Source organism: Salvelinus namaycush, chromosome 8, assembly GCF_016432855.1.
Source record: "Salvelinus namaycush isolate Seneca chromosome 8, SaNama_1.0, whole genome shotgun sequence".
In the NCBI taxonomy this organism is placed as follows: domain Eukaryota; kingdom Metazoa; phylum Chordata; class Actinopteri; order Salmoniformes; family Salmonidae; genus Salvelinus; species Salvelinus namaycush.
Window position 1 is genome coordinate 272,472 of NC_052314.1, and position 15,514 is coordinate 287,985.

Genomic DNA, 15,514 nt, shown 5'->3' on the forward strand with positions numbered 1-15,514 from the left:
GTGCCATTAATTACCACAGCTATAAAGGCCACAAAGTCCACCTTCTCTCCACCTTGGCAGTGCCCTTAATTACCACAGCTATAAAGGCCACAAGTCCACCTTCTCTCCACCTCGGCAGTGCCCTTAATTACCACAGCTATAAAGGCCACAAAGTCCACCTTCTCTCCACCTTGGCAGTGCCCTTAATTACCACAGCTATAAAAGCCACAAAGTCCACCTTCTCTCCACCTTGGCAGTGCCATTAATTACCACAGCTATAAAGGCCACAGAGTCCACCTTCTCTCCACCTTGGCAGTGCCATTAATTACCACAGCTATAAAGGCCACAGAGTCCACCTTCTCTCCACCTTGGCAGTGCCATTAATTACCACAGCTATAAAGGTCACAAAGTCCACCTTCTCTCCACCTTGGCAGTGCCATTAATTACCACAGCTATAAAGGCCACAAAGTATAACCTTCTCTCCAATTTTGCAGTGCCATTAATTACCACAGCTATAAAGGCCACAAAGTCCACCTTCTCTCCACCTTGGCAGTGCCATTAATTACCACAGCTATAAAGGTCACAAAGTCCACCTTCTCTCCACCTTGGCAGTGCCATTAATTACCACAGCTATAAAGGCCACAAAGTCCACCTTCTCTCCACCTTGCCAGTGCCCTTAATTACCACAGCTATAAAGGCCACAGAGTCCACCTTCTCTCCACCTTGCCAGTGCCCTTAATTACCACAGAAATAAAGTCCACAAAGTCCACCCTCTTGACCTTTAAAATGTCAGGATCCTGCTGGTGAAAGGAAACCCCTGCATCCTGCAGTGTAGGCCAATCCACCACCATGAACTCTTCTGATGCACCATTCAAACCCTCAACCCTTTTCACAGCTGCTAAACTACATGCTTGTGTTCCTAGCTCCAACAGTGCAGTAGTATCTAACAATACACAACAATACCGACAAATCTAAAATAATTAAGAAATATAGATATATGTGAAGAGACACAGACAGACAGACAGACAGACAGACAGACAGACAGACAGACAGACAGACAGACAGACAGACAGACAGACAGACAGACAGACAGACAGACAGACAGACACACAGACAGACACACAGACGAACACACACTCCCCTTCCTGCCATATTTAGACAATTTTTCACTACACCCACAATAACATCTGTTAAATATGTGTATGGACCAATAACATCTGTTAAATATGTGTATGGACCAATAACATCTGTTAAATATGTGTATGGACCAATAACATCTGTTAAATATGTGTATGGACCAATAACATCTGTTAAATATGTGTATGGACCAATAACATCTGATAAATATGTGTATGGACCAATAACATCTGTTAAATATGGACCAATAACATCTGTTAAATATGTGTATGGACCAATAACATCTGTTAAATATGTGTATGGACCAATAACATCTGTTAAATATGTGTATGGACCAATAACATCTGTTAAATATGTGTATGGACCAATAACATCTGTTAAATATGTGTATGGACCAATAACATCTGATAAATATGTGTATGGACCAATAACATCTGTTAAATATGGACCAATAACATCTGTTAAATATGTGTATGGACCAATAACATCTGTTAAATATGGACCAATAACATCTGTTAAATATGTGTATGGACCAATAACATCTGTTAAATATGGACCAATAACATCTGTTAAATATGTGTATGGACCAATAACATCTGTTAAATATGTGTATGGACCAATAACATCTGTTAAATATGTGTATGTGACAAATAACATTTGATTTGATTAAAATGGCCCCTTGGTGTGAGAATTCATAATTGAAAAATATATTGAGAAAGGTTGGTAAACCAATACATAGTCAGGGTTGGGGTCAATTCCATTTAAATTCCAGTCAATTCAGGAAGTAGACTGAAATTCTAATTCCAATTCTCCTCAATGCTTTTCAATTAAGACAATTTGGATTATAATTTTGTTTATTTTCTGAATTGACTGGAATTAAAATGGAAGTGACCCCAACCATGTACATAGTCACTATGAACATATAGACCTCAACGATATCTCTCTCTCTCTCTCCCTGTGTCTGTCTGTGTACCTCTCTCTCTCTCCCTGTGTGTCTGTGTGTAACCGATGTGAAATGGCTAGCTAGTTAGCGGTGGTGTGCGCTAATAGCGTTTCAATCGGTGACGTCACTTGCTCTGAGACCTTGAAGTAGTGGCTTTTGTGGAGCGATGGGTAACGATGCTTCGTGGGTGACTGTTGTCTGTGTGCAGAGGGTCCCTGGTTCGCGCCCGGGTCGGGGCGAGGGGACGGACTAACGCTATACTGTTACATGTGTACCTCCCTCTCTCTCTCTCTCTCTCTCTCTCTCTCTCTCTCTCTTCCTTTGTGTGTCTGTGTACCTCCCTCTCTCTCTCTCTCTCTCTCTCTGTGTCTGTCTGTGTACCTCTCTCTCTCTCTCTCTCTCCCTGTGTCTGTCTGTGTACCTCTCTCTCTCTCTCTCTCCCTGTGTCTGTCTGTGTACCTCTCTCTCTCTCCCTCTCCCTGTGTGTGTGTGTGTACCTCTCTCTCTCTCTCTCTCTCTCTCCCTGTGTGTGTCTGTGTACCTCCCTCTCTCTCTCTCTCCCTGTGTGTGTCTGTGTACCTATCTCTCTCTCTCTCTCTCCCTGTGTGTGTCTGTGTACCTCCCTCTCTCTCTCTCTCTCCCTGTGTGTGTCTGTGTACCTATCTCTCTCTCTCTCTCTCCCTGTGTGTGTCTGTGTACCTATCTCTCTCTCTCTCTCTCCCTGTGTGTGTCTGTGTACCTCCCTCTCTCTCTCTCTCTCCCTGTGTGTGTCTGTGTACCTATCTCTCTCTCTCTCTCTCCCTGTGTGTGTCTGTGTACCTATCTCTCTCTCTCTCTCTCCCTGTGTGTGTCTGTGTACCTATCTCTCTCTCTCTCTCTCTCTCCCTGTGTGTGTCTGTGTACCTCCCTCTCTCTCTCTCTTTTCCTGTGTGTGTCTGTGTACCTCCCTCTCTCTCTCTCTCTCCCCCTGTGTGTCTGTGTACCTCTCTCTCTCTCGCTCTCCCTGTGTGTGTCTGTGTACCTCTCTCTCTCTCCCTCTCCCTGTGTGTGTGTGTGTACCTCTCTCTCTCTTGCTCTCCCTGTGTGTGTGTGTGTACCTCCCTCTCTCTCTCTCTCTCCCTGTGTGTGTCTGTGTACCTATCTCTCTCTCTCTCTCTCCCTGTGTGTGTCTGTGTACCTATCTCTCTCTCTCTCTCTCCCTGTGTGTGTCTGTGTACCTCCCTCTCTCTCTCTCTCTCCCTGTGTGTGTATGTGTACCTATCTCTCTCTCTCTCTCTCTCTCTGTGTGTCTGTGTACCTCTCTCTCCCTCTCTCGCTCTCTGTGTGTGTCTGTGTACCTCCCTCTCTCTCTCTCTCTCTCTCTGTCTGTGTACCTCCCTCTCTCTCTCTCTCTCCCTGTGTGTGTCTGTGTACATCTCTCTCTCTCTCTCTCTCTCTCTCCCTGTGTGTGTAGAACTCTGTCCAGACACCACTGGACCACTGCCAAGCTAGGAATAATTATACAGGGACCTGTTGGTCTTCATGGAGATACAGCATCTTGACTTTTAACACATTTTGATTCGTTACAGCCTTATTAAAAAAAACGTTTTTATTCCCCTCAACAATACTCCATAATGACAAAGCAAAAACAGGTTTTTAGAAATTTTAGATTTTTTTTTTTTTAAAGAACCCGGAAATATCACATTTACATAAGTATTCAGACCCTTTACTCAGTACTTTGTTGAAGAACCTTTGGCAGCGATTACAGCCTTGTGAATTTTTGGGTATGACACTACAAGCTTGGCACACCTGTATTTGGGGAGTTTCTCCAATTCTTCTCTGCAGATCCTGACAAGTTGGATGAGGACTGTTGCTGCGCAGCTATTTTCAGGTCACGCCAGAGATGGTTTATATGGTTCAAGTCCTGGCTAGTTGGGTAACTGAGAATGTGTCTGTGGAAACTGGCTCTGAGAATGGTTGTGTTGATATTCAGTCTCTCTCATGAACCTCTATCAGTGCCTTCGGAAAACATTCAGACCCCTTGACTTCTTCATAATTTTGTTCCATTACAGCTTTATTCAGCATATCATTACTGTAATATATTCTACATATATACCACAGCATATCCTTATTGTAATATATTATAAATATATACCACAGCATATCTTTACTGTAATATATTCTAAATATAAACCACAGCATATCTTTACTGTAATATATTCTAAATATATACCACAGCATATCTTTACTGTAATATATTCTAAATATATACCACAGCATATCTTTACTGTAATATATTCTAAATATATACCACAGCATATCTTTATTGTAATATATTCTAAATATATACCACAGCATATCTTTACTGTAATATATTATAAATATATACCACAGCATATCTTTATTGTAATATATTCTAAATATATACCACAGCATATCTTTATTGTAATATATTCTAAATATATACCACAGCATATCCTTATTGTAATATATTCTAAATATATACCACAGCATATCTTTACTGTAATATATTCTAAATATATACCACAGCATATCATTACTGTAACATATCTAGTGTAGTCAGTCTGTTAAGGTGAGGTGTGTGTGTTAGTGAGACAGATCCTATGTCAATAATCTATAAGGTCCTATGTTACTCCACAGTGTATAGAGTGCGTACCCTTAAATGACACCCTTTTCCCTTTATAGTGCACTACTTTTACAGTATATCACTGATACCTCTCTACCTTCCTCTCTCCTCCATTCCCCTCCCCCTCTCTCCCTCTCTACCTCCTTCCCTCTCTCCTCCCTCCACCTCTCCATGTCTTCTCCCTCCCCCTCTCTCCTCCTTCCACTTCTCTCCTCCCCTCCCCCTCTCTCCCTCACTCTTTCCTCCCTCCACCTCATGTCCCAACACAGGTAGTCCATGTTTAAGGACCAAGAGGAAGAAATGGACTTTACGGGTAGAAGACTAAAACATCAGAGGTTTGTAGCGTCTTTTATAATTTAATGTAGAAAAGTATTGTGGACAAGTTAGGCTTTCATAGAGAGACAGATGATTTAAAGGAAATACGTCTGAATAATTGTTAGATTAGTACAATACTGATTTCAACTTTACAAAATGATAAGTCACATCTTATTTACATTGGTGTTGATTCGTATTGATTAGCCTAATCAATATGATCCAATGTGATGTTATAGGCTACAGGGATATGAGGTAGGGTATTATTGTTATAGGCTACAGGGATATGAGGTAGGGTATTATTGTTATAGGCTACAGGGCTATGAGGTATGGTATTATTGTTATAGGCTACAGGGCTATGAGGTATGGTATTATTGTTATAGGCTACAGGGCTATGAGGTATGGTATTATTGTTATAGGCTACAGGGATATGAGGTATGGTATTATTGTTATAGGCTACAGGGATATGAGGTATGGTATTATTGTTATAGGCTACAGGGCTATGAGGTATGGTATTATTGTTATAGACTACAGGGCTATGAGGTATGGTATTATTGTTCTAGGCTACAGGGCTATGAGGTAGGGTATTATTGTTATAGACTACAGGGATATGAGGTATGGTATTATTGTTATAGGCTACAGGGCTATGAGGTATGGTATTATTGTTATAGGCTACAGGGCTATGAGGTAGGGTATTATTGTTATAGGCTACAGGGCTATGAGGTATGGTATTATTGTTATAGGCTACAGGGCTATGAGGTATGGTATTATTGTTATAGGCTACAGGGCTATGAGGTATGGTATTATTGTTATAGACTACAGGGATATGAGGTAGGGTATTATTGTTATAGGCTACAGGGCTATGAGGTAGGGTATTATTGTTATAGGCTACAGGGCTATGAGGTATGGTATTATTGTTATAGGCTACAGGGCTATGAGGTATGGTATTATTGTTATAGGCTACAGGGCTATGAGGTAGGGTATTATTGGTAAAGGTGACGGATAGCGCATTATCGTGATTATTATCCGCATGATGAAACTATGTTAGAAGACATGAATCGGAATAATTTAAAGCTGTCACTAAAGAAAACACTCTGTTTCGACAAGTCAGTCAAGTAAAAGTGACGAGCAACAATGGGCATAGAAACTATTTGAATGTAGGGCTAAATCAACGTTGAAAATGCTTTCTGGCGACACGGATCAGGAAAGTGGTGGTCCGTTTTGCTCACTGCTGTGCGCTCGATATAACTTGGCCGGTGCACCGTTGCATAATTTTACCCACTGGTTCAACCGTTGTCGACACACCTTTCTTCTGAATACAAGCCCCGGTACAACGGACGAGAAACTGATCGCACCTCATGTGATCTCAAGCAGTGCTGAATGTATTTACAGCTGTCTTGTAGTTTCTTTTAATCTTTTGTTGTTGTATTGATGGAATTGTTGTCCTCAAGACTCCATTACAAATGAGACACTGGTCTCAACTGGGCTCCCCTGATTCATTTCAATTAAATATAGAAATAAACAATAAACCATATTTAATTCATTTACATAATTTACATATGAAGCGGCAGCCGCGGAGATGAACAGCGCATGTGTGCTGAAAGTAGGCTAATTCGAGGCTTAATTCACATAAACAGCGTTTATTTTAATTTGACTTTAGGTTACTAACAACAAGAGGGATTTGTGTTGCATATAGAATATCATTGGTTTGTCTCTATGACATTCAGAGGCTGTGCTGCAACCTTCTATAGGCGAGGAAACAAAAACATGGACTTTGCTGGGAAATAATGTCGGATTCTGTCACTGTCAAATTACTTTCATAATTTCAACTGGTTACTAAACAACATACTAACTGAATCAGTCAGGAACAATGACTTTCATCATTTCAACTGGTTACTAAACAACATACTAACTCTGAATCAGTCAGGAACAAGACATTTAGCCTATATTATTATTATTATTATTTCAAGGCCAGTTCAGAAATAAATTGTGACTTGTGTGACATGCTAGAGGCTGGCAGGAGCGCTCAGCATTTCAACAACTCATCAACAACAGCACTTCAACATCATGCCTATACATTTCGCCTTTAGGCTGAATAAAATAAATATATTACTTCAATGCATTATTAGGATATACAGTCATTCTACACAGCCTTTGAATTCACTTTTAGAAACACATTATTGTGAGTGTTTATCCAGGGATATTTAGGTCTCAAGCTGACAGTATTTTCTGTTTGTTCTGTCGTTAAAGGAGCAGGCTATCCCGATACAGACATTCAGACACAGACATCACCTTTTTTTCTATATGTTAGGGCTGTCTCTCTCCTCATCCTCGGACGAGGAGAGGAGAGAAGGATCATCAGACCAAAATGCAGCAGTAGGGAAATAGGCCATCTCTTTATTTGAAAAAAACTATGGCAACACGAAAAACAAAACACTTTCAAAAATACAAAACAAGAAAACGACGTTGAACGAAACCTGAACATAAATTTACATAACTAAACGTAAACTCACGGACAGGAAACAGACGACATCAAAATAAACGAACAGCCAAACAGTCCCGTATGGTACATACATTCGACGACACAGGAGACAATCACCCACAAACAAACAGTGAGAACACCCTACCTAAATATGACTCTTAATTAGAGGAGAACGCAAAACACCTGCCTCTAATTAAGAGCCATACCAGGCAACCAAAACCAACATAGACTGCCCACCCAAAACACATGCCCTGACCTAAACACATACAAAAACAACATAAAACAGGTCAGGACCGTTACAGAACCCCCCCCTCAAGGTGCGAACGCCGGGCGCACCAGCACAAAGTCCAGGGGAGGGTCTGGGTGGGCAGTTGACCACGGTGGTGGCTCCGGCTCTGGACGCTGTCCCCACACCACCATAGTCACTCCCCGTTTCTGTCTTCCCCTCCCAATGACCACCCTAAAACTAACATCCCCTAAATAAACGGCCAGCACCGGGACAAGGGGCAGCACCGGGACAAGGGGCAGGCCCCGGCTGGACGGACTCTGGCAGGCCCCGGCTGGACGGACTCTGGCAGGCCCCGGCTGGACGGACTCTGGCAGGCCCCGGCTGGACGGACTCTGGCAGGCCCCGGCTGGACGGACTCTGGCAGGCCCCGGCTGGACGGACTCTGGCAGGCCCCGGCTGGACGGACTCTGGCAGGCCCCGGCTGGACGGACTCTGGCAGGCCCCGGCTGGACGGACTCTGGCAGGCCCCGGCTGGACGGACTCTGGCAGGCCCCGGCTGGACGGACTCTGGCAGGCCCCGGCTGGACGGACTCTGGCAGGCCCCGGCTGGACGGACTCTGGCAGGCCCCGGCTGGACGGACTCTGGCAGGCCCCGGCTGGACGGACTCTGGCAGGCCCCGGCTGGACGGACTCTGGCAGGCCCCGGCTGGACGGACTCTGGCAGGCCCCGGCTGGACGGACTCTGGCAGGCCCCGGCTGGACGGACTCTGGCAGGCCCCGGCTGGACGGACTCTGGCAGGCCCCGGCTGGACGGACTCTGGCAGGCCCCGGCTGGACGGACTCTGGCAGGCCCCGGCTGGACGGACTCTGGCAGGCCCCGGCTGGACGGACTCTGGCAGGCCCCGGCTGGACGGACTCTGGCAGGCCCCGGCAGGACGGCTCTGGCAGGCCCCGGCAGGACGGCTCTGGCTGGTCCCGGCTGGACGGCTCTGGCAGGTCCCGGCAGGACGGCTCTGGCAGGTCCCGGCAGGACGGCTCTGGCTGGTCATGGCAGGACGGCTCTGGCTGGTCATGGCAGGACGGCTCTGTAGGGAGGAGAAGGAGAGACAGCCTGGTGCGTGGTCTAGGCACTGGCTGCGCTGGAGAGGAGGAAACAGCAGGAGAGAGAACCCGGAGAGACAGCCTGGTACGGGGGGCTGCCACCGGAGGACTGGTACATGGAGGTGGCACCGGGTCTACCGGACCGTGAAGGAGGACACGTGCTCTTGAGCACCGAGCCTCCCCAACCCTACCAGGTTGAATGGTCCCCGTAGCCCTGCCAGTGCGGCGAGGTGGAATAGCCCGCACTGGGCTATGCAGGCGAACCGGGGACACCACCTGTAAGGCTGGTGCCATGTACGCCGGCCCGAGGAGACGTACTGGAGGCCAGATACGTTGGGCCGGCTTCATGACATTCAGCTCGATGCCCAACTTAGCCCTCCCAGTGCGGCAAGGTGGAATAGCCCGCACTGGGCTAAGCACGCGTACTGGGGACAACGTGCGCTTTACCGCATAACACGGTGTCTTACCAGTACGACGCCTTCTACCTCCACGGTAAGCACGGGGAGTTGGCTCGGGTATCCTACCCGGCTTTGCCACACTCCTCGTGTGCCCCCCCCAAGAAATGTTTTGGTCTGACTCACGGGCTCCCAACCGCGTCGACGCGCTGCCTCCTCATACCAGCGCCTCTCAGCCTTCGCTGCTTCCAACTCCTCCTTGGGACGGCGATATTCCCCTGGCTGAGCCCAGGGTCCTCTACCGTCCAGGATCTCCTCCCAAGTCCAGGAGTCCTTATTGCTCTGTTGAGCACTCCCTTGCCGCTTGGTCCTAGTTTGGTGGGTGATTCTGTTAAGGCTGTCTCTCTCCTCATCCTCAGATGAGGAGAGGAGAGAAGGATCATCTGACCAAAATGCAGCATTCGGGAAGTAAGCCATCTCTTTATTATTAACGACGATGGCAACACGAAACAAAACACTTTCAAATATACAAAACAAGAAAACGACGTTGAACGAAACCTGAACATAAATTTACATAACTAAACGTAAACTCACGGACAGGAAACAGACGACATCAAAATAAACGAACAGCCAAACAGTCCCGTATGGTACATACATTCGACGACACAGGAGACAATCACCCACAAACAAACAGTGAGAACACCCTACCTAAATATGACTCTTAATTAGAGGAGAACGCAAAACACCTGCCTCTAATTAAGAGCCATACCAGGCAACCAAAACCAACATAGAAACAGATAACATAGACTGCCCACCCAAAACACATGCCCTGACCTAAACACATACAAAAACAACATAAAACAGGTCAGGACCGTTACACTATAAATGATTGTTTTATGTTTATTAGTTGACCGTCTCCTGCATTCTCTCTCCTCATGAAGGAAGTTAAAATGTCACTTGTGCATTATTTAGGTAGAGTTACTTCCTTCTTGGGACATTGCATTTGGGAGTTTTTGCATCTCGGGTCTGAGATTATTATTATACATTTTTTTATTTAAAGAATATTCATAATTAATTCATAAATAATTAATCAGCCTAGAAAACATGAATCAATGTTATATTCTAGTCTACAGGGCTATGAGGTAGGGTATGGGAGATTGACTGCACATGACCGTGAGCAATGGGCATTGAAACTAAATGAAGGGCTAATGTGAAAAGTTTATGCCGCGTTCACAACAACTGGGAACTCAGAAAAATACGATGTCAACGCCCAAGAAAGAGGACCGTTCAAATAGATTTTTCCCAGTCGGACAAAGTCAGAAGATCCGCCTACCCGACCAATCAGATGAGGGAGTGTGATGACGCGTTATCTTACCCGACCAATCATATGGTTGCGGGAAACGCTGCGTTCTCCAATTGGTAAATCTCGAGTTCAAGTTTTGAGGACCAAATAACGAAATACATTCGGGAACGTCACTAAAATTCATAACATCAGGAAAATACAAAAGTTTTGGCCAAAAAAGTAATTTGGCGTTTTTCTTTTTTTCGATAACTAGTATTTAAATTATTAGATCACCTGTTTTTTTTACGCACTACAAAGCCTTGACAAGAATGACGCGCTCTCCCCACTATTTATTGTTTCTGCAGTAAGGATTCACCCTCTTTAGAGAATTATTATTGTGTAACTTATCTGCAGGTAATCGTTGTTTTGAGCTTAAAAAAAAGCACCTCGTAGCTGTATGTAAACCAGGGAGCTAAATGAACGGCTCTTTCACCGATGCAATTCGGTTACCGACGTTCACCAAAAAGATCGTTCAAAAACAACCTTTCGTTATCGAACGACCCATCACTAGTTGAAACAGGAAATACTAGTATAAGGAAGTAGAGGAAGTAACGGACGTTATCGTCGAGGAAACATGTTTCAGAGGTTTGTAGCGTTCTTTTACAATGTCACGTAGAAAAGTATTTTTGAGAAGTTAGATTATCATAAAGAGAGAGATGATTTAGGGGGTTAAACATCCGCCAAGTTAATACAATATTGATTTAAACTTTAAAGAATGATTATTTTAGGTTTATTTACATTGTTGTTGATTCATAGTGATTAGCCTAATCAATAAGATGTGATGTAGGCTACAGGGCTATGAGGTATGGTATTAGTGTTATAGGCTACAGGGCTATGAGGTATGGTATTATTGTTATAGGCTACAGGGCTATGAGGTATGGTATTATTGTTCTAGGCTACAGGGATATGAGGTATGGTATTATTGTTCTAGGCTACAGGGCTATGAGGTATGGTATTATTGTTATAGACTACAGGGATATGAGGTATGGTATTATTGTTATAGGCTACAGGGATATGAGGTATGGTATTATTGTTATAGGCTACAGGGCTATGAGGTATGGTATTATTGTTATAGGAGATTGACAGCACATTAAGGTGATTATTATCTGAGGAAACTGGCTCACTTTCACTTCCTGAAAGAAGACGTGCATCGCAATTTATAGCTTTCATTAAATAAAGTAGTCTGTCTCGTCGAGTAAATGTGACGTTCAACAATGTGCATATAAACGATTTAAATGTGAGGCTAAATCAGATTTTAAGTTTAAAGCTTTCTGGTGACAGATCAGGAAGGCGGTGGTCGGTTTTGGCGAACTGCAGATGCGCTCGATATAACTTCACCGGCTCACCTATGCGCGTTGTGAACCACGGGTTGAATCGTCAGCACGCCTTTTCTCAGAATGAAACCCCGGTGCGCCGGGCGAGATAAACGGATCGCACCTCAAGGGAACTCAAGCAGTGCATGGGGTCTATTCACTAAACCAGGGACGTGCAACTGGCGGCCCTGGACCAATAATATAAACATTGTTTTGGAACTCAGTCTGGATCTCAACTTCCTGTTGACCGTTAGAATAATAGAAAACACATGGTGCAGTGTGTAAATGTGGTTGTGCATCAGCAGTCAGTCTATTGGCCCATGTTAGCTACATGTTTTTAGATTGGTCAATTAGTCTAGCGGTTATACTTATAGTAAGCATGGTTGAATTACCAACCGGGGTGGGGCCCGTTGATCACCAGTTATCATATTAAAAACTGTTAACATTTACCTCCACCCCATGGCAACATGTCCCCATGGCAACATGAGTAGAATTATCTGTTAAACTGAATATGTTTTCTCCCGACCCATGGGAGTGTATGGATGTGGGTATGCAGACCCATGAGACACTACGGCCCCTCATGATGAGTGCCGTTTTTTTTTGTGGCCCCCACCTCTTCAAAGTTCTCCATCCCTGCACTAAATGACAAGGAGAGGGAAATACCTGAATGTGTCCAATAGAAACTCTCGTTGTTGAAACATTTTGCTATCCTACCACATTAATTATCCGAACCTACCACGTTAATTTTCCTAACCTGCCACACTAATTATCCTAACCTGCCACACTAATTATCCTAACCTGCCACGTTAATTATCCTAACCTGCCACGTTAATTATCCTAACCTGCCACGTTAATTATCCTAACCTGCCACGTTAATTATCCTAACCTGCCACGTTATTTATCCTAACCTGCCACGTTATTTATCCTAACCTGCCACGTTAATTATCCTATCCTGCCACACTAATTATCCTAACCTGCCACGTTAATTATCCTAACCTGCCACGTTAATTATCCTAACCTGCCACGTTAATTATCCTAACCTGCCACGTTAATTATCCTAACCTGCAGTACCACGTTAATTATCCTAACCTGCCACGTTAATTATCCTAACCTGCCATGTTAATTATCCTAACCTGCCACGTTAATTATCCTATCCTACCACGTTACTTTTCCTAACCTGCCACCCTAATTATCTTTACCTGCCACCCTAATTATCTTTACCTGCCACCCTAATTATCTTTACCTGCCACCCTAATTATCTTTACCTGCCACCCTAATTATCTTTACCTGCCACCCTAATTATCTTTACCTGCCACCCTAATTTTCCTAACCTGCCACGTAAATTTGCTAAATTGTAAAAATCTATTTTCAGCTATTTTCTTTTTGGTCTTAATTTAAGGTAATGGTTAGGCACAAGGTTAGCAGTGTGGTTAAGGTTAGGTTAAAAATCATATTTTTAAAATATAAATTGTAGATATAGGCATTGAATAACAGATTCACTACACGGAACAACAGATAGTCCTTACTGCTATTAGCCAATAGAAACACATTGAATAACAGATAGTCCTTACTGCTATTAGCCAATATGAAGGAAAAAGGAAACCGCACACTGCTCTTGATAGTATCACCGATATTTAATAAGCTTACGTATCGGCCACACGGCCTTCGTCAGAGCTTTTGGGATTTTTTTAAAAGTTGGACATATGTCCATGTGGGCTGTGTTATGTCGGTAAAACCACCCGCTCTCTCAAACAGAGAATTAGTGAACATAAAAATTCAATCAGGAGAAACGACAGGGATTACCCAGTCGCTGTACATTTCAATGACCTGAAACATGACATTTCCACTTTTAGATTTTGTGGCATAGAGAAAGTTAAGATATCAGACAGGGGAGGTGATATTAATAATACTCTGGGTAAAAGAGAATGTTTTGGGATTTTCACCCTCCAGACATTGTTTCCAAAAGGACTTAATGATGAAATGCCTTTGTATGTTATGCTGTGAATTGGAACATGAAATGTGTGTCTCTTGTAGATTATTCTGACGTTTTTCATATGATGTACCCAATGACCAATGAAAACTTGCTATGTCATCATTGAGATTATACAGAAGTGTTCAATACGCCTTATTTATACACTTTTGTAATACTTATGAAATGCATATTGTTATATTTGGTAGCACTTATTTGTTTTTTCCTTTTCCTCTAACCCCCTTCGATATGTAGAACGGAAGTGGGTGGGGCCAGGTCTACATAAGGGTGCAACTTTTTTTTAAATCCCAAAAGCTCTGACGAAGGCCGTGTGGCCGATACGTAAGCTTATTAAATATCTGTGATACTATCAAGAGCAGTGTGCGGTTTCCTTTTTCCTTCATTTTGTTCAATTGTTGCCAGGCACCTGCAACTATGATTGCTCAGATGTGCGAGTGCCTTTTTGAATTTTCTAATGCTATTAGCCAATAGAAACACATGGAACAACAGATAGTCCAAAACAAAATCTAAAGGAAGTCCGTTCTGGAGTGTCTGTCCTCTATCTGAGAGATCAGAAAGATCAGGAAACATGTATCTTTTTACATGTATTTATCCCCTTATTTTAGTGCCTAAACTATCTCCATATATACTTCCATTCATTTTTTAAACTGGTACCGGAGACCTTCAGATGAGTCTTGTGGGGCTTGAGGGCGTCTTAAATTAAATTAAAAATCCTACAATGTGATTTTCTGGAATGTTTTTTCTCATTTTGTCTGTAATAGTTGAAGTGTACCTATGATGAAAATTACAGGCCTCTCTCATCTTTTTAAGTGGGAGAACTTGCACAATTGGTGGCTGACTAAATACTTTTTTTGCCCCACTGTAAGTCCAAAAATGGATGTAGCAACTAAGGATTCTAGTTTTAAATACCCAATGCAGGCATGTTTATATCAATATCAAATAATTAACAATTAATGAAGTATTTTGCTGTAATAGATTTCCCCCCAAAAATGGGTTGTTGTTATGGAGTCAGGGGATCCAACCAGGTAGACTAGCTGTTGTTATGGAGTCAGGGGATCCAACCAGGTAGACTAGCTGTTGTTATGGAGTCAGGGGATCCAACCAGGTAGACTAGCTGTTGTTGTGGAGTCAGGGGATCCAACCAGGTAGACTAGCTGTTGTTATGGAGTCAGGGGATCCAACCAGGTAGACTAGCTGTTGTTATGGAGTCAGGGGATCCAACCAGGTAGACTAGCTGTTGTTATGGAGTCAGGGGATCCAACCAGGTAGACTAGCTGTTGTTATGGAGTCAGGGGATCCAACCAGGTAGACTAGCTGTTGTTATGGAGTCAGGGGATCCAACCAGGTAGACTAGCTGTTGTTATGGAGTCAGGGGATCCAACCAGGTAGACTAGCTGTTGTTATGGAGTCAGGGGATCCAACCAGGTAGACTAGCTGTTGTTTTGGAGTCAGGGGATCCAACCAGGTAGACTAGCTGTTGTTATGGAGTCAGGGGATCCAACCAGGTAGACTAGTTGTTGTTATGGAGTCAGGGGATCCAACCAGGTAGACTAGCTGTTGTTATGGAGTCAGGGGATCCAACCAGGTAGACTAGCTGTTGTTATGGAGTCAGGGGATCCAACCAGGTAGACTAGCTGTTGTTATGGAGTGAGGGGATCCAACCAG